The sequence below is a fragment of the Girardinichthys multiradiatus genome, chromosome 2 (assembly GCF_021462225.1).
Source record: "Girardinichthys multiradiatus isolate DD_20200921_A chromosome 2, DD_fGirMul_XY1, whole genome shotgun sequence".
In the NCBI taxonomy this organism is placed as follows: Eukaryota; Metazoa; Chordata; class Actinopteri; order Cyprinodontiformes; family Goodeidae; genus Girardinichthys; species Girardinichthys multiradiatus.
Window position 1 is genome coordinate 49,603,700 of NC_061795.1, and position 10,203 is coordinate 49,613,902.

The window sequence follows — 10,203 nt, forward strand, 5'->3', positions numbered from 1 at the left end:
GAAGGTATGTGCTGTGGTTCAGAAAAAGGGGGCCTCTCTGTCTCTTTTCTCCATCCTGTGCCTCACTGGGCTTCACTCCTCACATATCTCCCAAGTTGCTTCTTCTTGAGAAGTAGGACGCCACCACAATTCTCTACCTCAACAATTTTCTCCCCTTTCCATTGCCTCCCATTGCTCCATGCTCAGTGCACCGCTCTGAACGGAGGGAAAGAATGCTAAGCCTGCACAAATCTCAGTCATTATTAGTTTTACAGGAGCAGGGCTCATGTCACTGGGAGGCCCCGGCTTCACTTATACAAAAGACAGAGAAAAGAGAGAGCAGAGCGAGGGAATGTGGGGATGATCGGGGAGGGGCAGAGACTTTTTTCAAACAAAGGATGGCATGAATAATTCAGGTAAGGGAACATGTTCATGCAGCTGAAGAAGTTGCTCCTCTGTTATGATGATAAAGATTTTCAGAAGACCCTTCATTAACTCCTGCCACCTTAAGATGCTGCTGTTAGTTAATCACTCTGTTGCTGCAGACTCCACTGACTTCCTGCTCTAAACTCTATTATTATCTTGAGCAAATGCTTGATTTCAAACAAAGGCACAGTGCTACTCTGAAACAGATCATTAAACATGATCCATATCAGAGTAGCTAACTTTAACCCAGCTGCTGTAAAACGTTGTGATAAAACATCCCAGATTCCTATGACTAAAATTACAAACGTAACTATCCTGAAACAGAAAATTAAAACAGTTCAGTCACCAATTTTCAACTTTGCATGAGCAAATATAACATGTTCAGCCTGCTAACTCTGAAGGCAGGTATGGTGATTCAGCACACTTTAGAAGAAACTGTATAGGAGGAGTTCAATGAGAGCATTAACCAGAGAAACAGCTATGAGGCCTACCCTGGAGGAGCTGTGGAGATCTAGAGCTCAGTCAGAAAGAAAACCAATGTGGAAAGAAAGTCATAAGATGTCCAGATGTCTCTCTCCCTTCCTATGTATTTTATATATCAATACCTGCTGTAGTTCACAGGTTAACAAGTATTTCATTAAATGTGTGGATAACACAGTCATTGTATGTCTTCATGATGAAGAGCATCATCATGGGCCTGTGGTGGACAGTTTCTGATTATCACATTAAGAAAACGTCAAGAGCATTGAATACATTTGCAAGGAACTGTATGCTACGTTGCAACCAGATCATCTGAAATAGTTTGTCTTTTGAACGGAGGTTTTCTTTGAAGGGTTCAGGGCTTCACAAGAAATGTTGTTTCTTGAAGAGATTATATATCTGCAACAAAGACAGGGATGCCAGATAGATCCAGCCCGGTACGTTGGAGGGGAAGGGATTTATTTGCTCAGTCCACAGCACCAGACTGTATGGTAACACGCTGTCTCAAATACCTCATCCCATATCCTGTCTGGAATTCACGGCAGGCAATACTAAAATCAACAGCTCATGAACAGGATGTGAGCTGCACGCAGGGCGTCATGCACAAATCTTCTTCCATCCAGCTGAACAACATACTGCAGTCCGTTTGGACACATTTCCCTTTTATCCTGAATAACGGGCACCTGTTTAATTGTAGATGACAGCCAGGTTTGAAGCAGTTTGTGTGTCAAACATAAGATCCAGATTAGATTGTGAGAGAAAGGAACACCTCAGAGATAAAAGGCTGCTGATGGAAAATTGATCAGTTCACAGACACTGAACATAAAAGCTGAGATTTCTTTAATCTGACATGGTCTCTCTGGAGGCAAAGACACATCACAGCTTTCTTCCCAGGAAGAAAATGCCTATGATTCTAAGAAGGCTTCACATCAAGCTCTGAATGAATTCCTGTCTGATTCATGGTGTAATAGTTGGAAGATGTCCACACACAGATCTGCCTCAGAGAACATGGCTGCTTCTCTGTCATCATAGATGAGGAGCAGTGAGTGGGATATAGAGATGGAATAACAATAGAAGAATATGTCATAATGCTTACCAGTTTGTGCATCAGTATGAGACATATTGGAACTGAGGGTTAAAACATTGTTTTACAGCCAGTTTCTCTGTTCCTGTCCTCTGCAACATAACCACTCTCAGCTGCTTTTTGAAATGTAAAGTTTACAGTACATTTAATTATAAAAATGCAAAACTAGATATTTTTATGCTATGTGTAAAAAGATCAAATTATTGTCTGACATTAAATCAGACTCAGGTTAGTTAAAATTCATTATTTGGAGTTTTTTTTAAGTGTGTTCAAATTTGGAAGTTCCCACAAATTTCCGTATTATTTGGTAAAATTCCTTCTTAACTGTATGACTTGCAAAATATTTCTTTAACACGTTTCTCACAGTAGTTTGCTGGAATTGTGGCCCAGTCCCCCTGACAGAACTGGTGGAACTGGGTCAGCTTTGTAGACACACCTTTTCAGCTCTGTACACAGGTGTTTTGTTTTGGACTGAAATCTGGACTTTGTGATGTCCGCTCTAAAACATTAACGTTGTCTTTAAGCCACTTTGTAGCTAATCTGGTGGTATACTGAAGGATATTGTCTGTTTGGAATATTCATTTGTGTCCAAGTTTTAACTCTCTGGCTGATGTCTTGAGATGTTGTTTCAATATTTCCACATAATGTTCCTTCCTCATAACCTCATCTATTTTGTGAAGTACACCAGTCCATCCTTCAGTAAAACACCCCCGTACTGCTGTCGCCCCCGTACTTAACAATTTGGATGGTGTTCTCAGCTGTGCTTGCTAGCCCATGTTTCCTACAAAAGTAATGATGGTCATTATGCTTCAGTTTTAGTTTTATGAAACTGACTAATTATCATTAATTTACTCAGGTTGTCAAAATATAACCAAATCAGAAGATGACACAGATTCGATGCACAGAATTAGATTGAAATGAGGTTTTATTGTTCCAACTTAGGTAGACCTTGATTAGAGTTGTTAGAAGCCAGAGGATGAGGAAGCCCCAAGGATCCGAGCAGAGAGAGAGTGTTCTGGCGGTGGAAATATTTACAGTGCAGATTTCCTGAAGAAGAGTTCCATATGACGACAGGCAGGCAGACAGATGGGCAGATCGACAGGAAGGCAGGACAACAAGCGATCAGGCAGGCTGACAGAAGTCCACATAACAGAGACTATGTTCCAGCAACAGACTGTGTCAGCAGCTGTCTTAAAAAGCCATGAGCTCATTAGCTGGATGAGTTGCAGCTGAGAACAATGAAGTGCCAGAACCAGCCAGCAGAGATCTCACAGTACCCTCCCCTCAACGATTGCCTCCAGGCAATCCCGAACGTTTCTCCGGATGACGTCTGTAAAAAGATGTAATGAGAGCAGGGTCCAGGATAAGAGAACGAGGTACCCAGGTTCTTTCTTCAGGTCCATATCCAGCCCAATCCACAAGGTACTGAAAACCACGCCCCCTACGTCGAACATCCAGGATACGATTGACCGTGTAAGCTGGATGGTCATCAATGAGACGAACAGGGGGAGGGAGCTTGGTGGGTGGATTCAGAGGACTTTCCGAGACTGGCTTGATCTGTGAAACATGAAAGGTAGGATGAATGTGCATAGAAGCTGGCAACTTGAGTCTCACCGCAGAAGGGTTGACGATCCTTTCTATGACAAAAGGACCGATGAAACGGGGGGCCAACTTTCGAGTAGTATCCTTTAATTTAATATTCTTGGTGGAGAGCCAGACCTTCTGATCAATGCAGTAGACCGGTGCAGTGGAACGGTGACGGTCAGCAAACCTTTTATTCTGTTCCAAAGTGCGTAGAAGTGTCCTCCTGGTCTGACGCCAGATCTTACGACACCTGGAGATATAATGCTGAACAGAGGGGACAACAATGTCAGATTCAATACTGGGGAATAATGGAGGTAGATAGCCCAGAGAAATCTCAAAGGGAGATAAACCAGTAGCAGAGGAAGTATGAATATTATGGGCATATTCTATCCAAGTGAGATGTCTACACCAGGAAGAAGGGTTGTCATTAATCACACATCTCAATGCTACTTCCAGTTCCTGATTGCATCTCTCAGTCTGCCCATTAGACTGAGGGTGGTAACCAGATGAAAGGCTTACGGTAGCACCAATAGCCCTACAGAACTCCTTCCAGACTTGTGAAATGAACTGCGGGCCTCGGTCAGAGACAATATCCAAGGGCATGCCATGAATACGGAAGACATGAAGAACCAGAAGTTGAGCAGTCTCCAATGCAGACGGAAGCTTAGTTAAGGGAATAAAATGAACAGTCTTAGAGAATCTATCAACAACGGTAAAGATGACTGTGTTTCCGTCAGATGGCGGGAGACCAGTGACGAAGTCAATAGAGATGTGGGACCATGGGCGACTGGGGGTAGACAGAGGTTGAAGAAGACCGGCAGGAGGTTGATTTGAGTTCTTGTTACGGGCACATGTGGAACAAGCTGCGACAAACTCTCTAATGTCGGGATTCATAGTGGGCCACCAGAAATACCTCTTGGTAAAAGTGATCATACGATTAATCCCCGGATGACAGGTATTATTGATGACGGAGTTCGGAACGAACAGTTTGCCTACAGGACCAGTACCTGGGTCTGGTTCAGATTGTTGTGCCTCCCTGATGTCCTTTTCAATGGCCCAGGTGAGGGCGCCCACAATGCAGGATTCCGGTAAGATGGAAGCTTCAGTCTTGGATTGCTCAGAATGAGAAAATTGGCGAGAGAGAGCGTCGGGCTTGATGTTCTTGGAGCCGGGTCTGTAAGAGATAGAAAAATTAAAGCGAGCAAAAAACAGGGACCAACGGGCTTGTCTGGAGTTAAGTCTCTTGGCATTTTGGATGTAAGAGAGGTTTTTATGGTCAGTCCAAATGAGAAAAGGGACTTCCGCCCCCTCTAACCAATGCCGCCACTCCTCAAGCGCCAACTTGATAGCCAGAAGCTCTCAATTTCCCACATCGTAATTCTGCTCTGCTGACGACAAACGACGAGAAAAATAAGCACAAGGATGCACCTTGTTGTCTATAGGAGAACGTTGAGACAAGATGGCCCCTACTCCAATGTCAGAAGCATCAACCTCCACAACGAATTGCGCACTAGGATCAGGATGAGTCAGAATGGGTGCAGAAGAAAATAAAGTTTTCAATTTGCAAAAAGCTTTCTCTGCCTCAGGGGACCAATGGAATGTCTTCAGAGAGGAGGTAAGTTGAGTGAGAGGCACAGTGACCTGACTGTAGTTCTTTATGAACCTTCTATAAAAATTTGCAAAACCTAAGAACCTTTGGAGTTGCCTGCGATCCGTTGGAGTAGGCCACTCTGCCACTGCCTTGGTCTTCTCAGGATCCGTTCTGTACCTGCCTGCTTCAAAAATAAAACCCAAGAAGGTCACAGAAGAAACACCGAATTCACATTTTTCGGCTTTTACAAAGAGTTGGTTTTCATAAAGCCTCTGGAGTATGGTTCTGACATGCTGGTGATGCTGATCAATGTTCTGAGAGAAAATCAAAATATCATCCAGATAAACAAACACAAAGAGGTTGAGGAAATCACGGAGAACATCATTTATAAGAGCCTGAAAAACAGCGGGTGCGTTAGTCAATCCAAAAGGCATCACCAAATATTCAAAATGTCCCAGGGGAGTCTTGAAAGCTGTCTTCCACTCGTCACCCTCTCGGATCCGAACCAGATGATACGCATTGCGCAGGTCGAGCTTGGTAAAAATCTTGGCAGTGTGTAATTGGTCATGTATAGAATCAATGAGTGGTAAGGGGTACTTATTTTTGATTGTGATTTGATTCAACCCCCTATAATCAATGCAGGGTCTTAACGTGCCATCTTTCTTCCCCACAAAGAAGAAGCCGGCGCCAACGGGGGAGGTAGATGGCCGAATGATCCCGGATGCTAAGGAATCCTCAATGTACTCCTTCATGACTCTTCTCTCCGGTCCAGAGAGATTGTATAGTCTGCTGGATGGTAACGGAGCACCTGGAAGGAGATCAATAGCACAGTCATAGGGGCGATGCATGGGTAAAGAAAGAGCCCCCTGTTTACTAAAAACAGATGCAAGATTGTGGTATTCAGGAGGAATCTTAGACAGATCAACAGGCTCAGGTGGTTCAATTTGTTTGCTAGAGTGAGAGACAGCAGTCTTTAGACAATTCTGGAGACAGTAATCACTCCACTTCTCTACTCTGCCCTCCACCCAATTAATTGCGGGATTATGTCTCTGCAACCACGGAAATCCTAGAACCAATTGTGGGGAGATAGAGGAGACAACAAAGAACTCACCCCATTCATGGTGGTTACCTGAGGTAATGATGTGAAGGTGGGGCACTTTAAACTTCACCTGAGATATGGTTTGACCAGTGATGCCCGAAACAGAAAGGGGTGGTTGAGAGACTGAGAAGGTATCTTAAGTTTGTCAACTAGATCCAAGGAAATAAGATTCTGTTCCGCACCAGAATCAATAAAAGCATCCACTGGACACTTTTCTTGGCCAATAATAATAGTGACTGGAAAACACAGACGAGATATAGGGGAAAAATGGGACATGCTCATCAAAGTCCCCTGACCTATTGACGAGCCCCCTCTTTTCCCTTCTTAGGGCATCTTGCAACATAATGTCCACCTTGTCCACAATACAAACAAAGACCAGCCCCAAAACGACGTTGTCGCTCTTCAGGAGAGAGACGAGTGTGACCAACCTGCATAGGCTCAGGTTCCACAGATCCCTCCGAAGAGGAAGTGGGTGTATCAAGGTAAGCGGTCCGAGGTGCCATAAAGTGCTGCCACTCTGACTTATGATTCCTCTCTGCTTGTCTCTCTCTTAGGCGGTTGTCAATACGGATTGACAGTTTGATTAAATCATCCAGTCTCACAGGTTGATCTCTTAAAACCATCTGGTCCTTTATCTGATCTGTAAGGGAATTCACAAAAATACCCTTGAGTGCCGCTTCATCCCAACCCACCTCCTGTGCTGCCACCCGGAAGTCGATGGCGAACTCCGCCAATGCCCTCTTTCCCTGTTTGAGGGTAAGTAACTTCTTAGCAGCTGTCTCCTGTTGGAGTGGTTGATCAAAGACTTCCTTGAAGTGACTGAAAAAAACAGCATAACTCAGAGACTCAATAGGGTTAGTTGTGAGAAAAGCGTGCGCCCAGCGTAAAGCAGATCCTTTTAGGGAGGTAACAATAAAAGTGATCTTGGAAGCAGCAGTTGGAAACAGAGAGGGGGAACGACTAAAAGCCAACTCACATTGGAGAGAAAACCCACCAAAATTATTAGGGTTGCCATCAAAAAGTTCAGACGGACGGAAATCAGGTTCTCGGATTCCGGACGAGTGGGTTGTGGGTGGCTGAGGATTCTCAGAACGAACTGGAGGATTGGAAGGAGCGGGTGAGAGTTTGGTTAATATTTCACTTAAGGCATGTACCATACCACCAAGTTCCGTGAGATGGGCATCTGTCGTCCTTTGTTGTTGTAGCAACTGTTGAAGCATGGTCTCAGTGGATTGGAGGCGTTCCCTCCAGGAGGTCTGTTCATCTTCATCTGATTTGTTTTTCGACATGTCTGCTGGCTGGAACATACTATCATTAATTTACTCAGGTTGTCGAAATATAACCAAATCAGAAGATGACACAGATTCGATGCACAGAATTAGATTGAAATGAGGTTTTATTGTTCCAACTTAGGTAGACCTTGATTAGAGTTGTTAGAAGCCAGAGGATGAGGAAGCCCCAAGGATCCGAGCAGAGAGAGAGTGTTCTGGCGGTGGAAATATTTACAGTGCAGATTTCCTGAAGAAGAGTTCCATATGGCGACAGGCAGGCAGACAGAAGGGCAGATCGACAGGAAGGCAGGACAACAAGCGATCAGGCAGGCTGACAGAAGTCCACATAACAGAGACTATGTTCCAGCAACAGACTGTGTCAGCAGCTGTCTTAAAAAGCCATGAGCTCATTAGCTGGATGAGTTGCAGCTGAGAACAATGAAGTGCCAGAACCAGCCAGCAGAGATCTCACACTAATGTCCCTGACTAATAATTCAAACTGTCACAGGATATGAGGATCATCTGTTAGACCCGCAGTCTGTAGCTTATATCCCAGATTGCTTTCAGCCTTAATTACATGATTACATTAAGAATCTGTGTGACTCCATGAATTGGAAAAATAAAAACCTTCTTGAGATTAACCAGTACAGAAACCTTCTGTTTGGCTTCGTCCTGTGGGGCATTGTGGTGAATGCGGGGCGGTGTCTGGGTTTGGGGCATTTCGAGTGTTCCTGGGCTGAGGTCGCTGGAGGATCTGGAGCCGAGGGCTATGGCCCCAACCGGGGTAGGGTTTTGGTGGCTTTCGGAGGCGGTATCTGGTGGCTGCATGCGATGCTTTTGGGGAACCTGTGCCGGCGGACATAGGTTACTGGCCTGGTGGCTGGGCAGCTCCTGGGTGGGTCTGGGATGGGCTTGGGGGCTCTGGGTTCCTGGGGTGTGTCATACCATCTCATTGCAGGTGCTCTCTCATTCAAGGAGTGCACTCTGCTGGCAGGGCAGAGGATCTGTGGGAGGCAATGGGGTGGAGTCAACCTGGGTGTCTAATGTCTTATGTATTCAAGGAGTTGTTCGAATGTTGGGGTGGATGTAGGTTTTCCTCTGGTGTGGAGGTGAGTGGTTGGCCTTGGGTGGTTCCAGTTCATGTTCTGGTTCCTTGTCTGGGTTCCAGTTCCTGACGTCGGTCACAGTTCTGTCTGGGGGAGGGGGGTCGGAGGGGTCTGCATGGTTTGGGCAGGCAGGCTGGCCGGGGTTGATCTCGGGGTGGACTGGTCTCGGCTTCTTGGTGGGTTTTGGTTTTGGCTCTGTGGGCTCTCTGCCTTATGTTGGCTTCAGTGTGGGTTTTCTCACGGGGCTACTTCTGGCGGGGGTATGGGTGTTGGGCATGTTCTCGGACCTGAATGCTGTGGGTCTTCTTCTCATGGGAGTGCACTTTCGCAGGGGGCTTTGTTTTAGGAGGGCTGGTGGGGGTGCATTTACATGGTGTGGGATTTGTGCACGGCTTTTGCTTTGGGTGCTCATTGCTGCATTCTGTCCTCCACTGTATGGCATGCTGTGGTGTTGGGGCGGTGGTCCTGTGTGTGGCGGCTCTGGCCTCCGTGTGTAGGTGCTGCAGGGCGGGCGTCACTAGGCTCAGCGGTTGCATCGTGCTTCTCGACCTTATACTGAGGTGGGGTTTGCTTGTCTACTGGGTTCTTGGTGGTCTACTTGGTTCTTGGTGGGTGGTGTGTGCTTGGGGTTGGTGCCCTTCACCGTGCCCCTACCGACCAATCAATAGCTACAACTCTTTTGAATATTTAATCCTTATGTTTGCTCATCCAAATTGCAAAGCACTAAAACCACTTCTGGTTGTTGTTTTGTATCGTCCACCAGGCCCTTACTCTCACTTTTTAGATCAGTTTTCAGACCTTTTATCTGATTCAGTGTTAAATACAGATACAGTTATTATAGTGGGGGATTTTAACATTCATGTTGACACAAAGTGATAGCTTAAATATAGTCTTTAATGCTATCTTAGACTCAATTGGCTTTGCTCAAAACATTAACAAACCTACCCACCTTTGTCTTCATTCTCTGGACCTTGTGCTGACATATGGCATTGAGTGTAAAGACATAACAATATTTTCTCATAACCCTGTCCTGTCTGACCATTTCTTAATAACCTTTGAGTTTAATTTAACCGAGTACTCCACACCTGAAAGAAAATGTCATTATAGTAGATCCTTATCAGACAATGCTGTAACAACCTTTAAAGAATCTGTTCCACTTTTGATTTCCTCATTATCACAGAAAAGCACAGTGGAGGGCAATAATTCTGTTTCTGCCCCTTCACAAATTGATTCTCTTGTTCATAGTGTTACTTCATCATTGCGTAGATCATCATTAGACAATGCAGCCCCCTTGAAAAAGAAGGTAATTATTCATAGGAGGCTAGCTCCCTGGTTTAATTCAGAGCTGCATACTTTAAAGCACAATGTTAGAACATCGGAGAGAAAATGGCGCTCTACACACCTAGAGGATTCCTACTTAATCTGGAAAAATAGCCTTATGTTGTATAAAAAGACACTTCGTCAAGCTAGAACAGCTTATTTCTCATCATTAATAGAAGAGAACAAGAATAATCTTAGGATTCTCTTTAGTACAGTTGCGAAACTTACACAGAGTCATAGCTCTGTTGAGCCATCCATTCCCT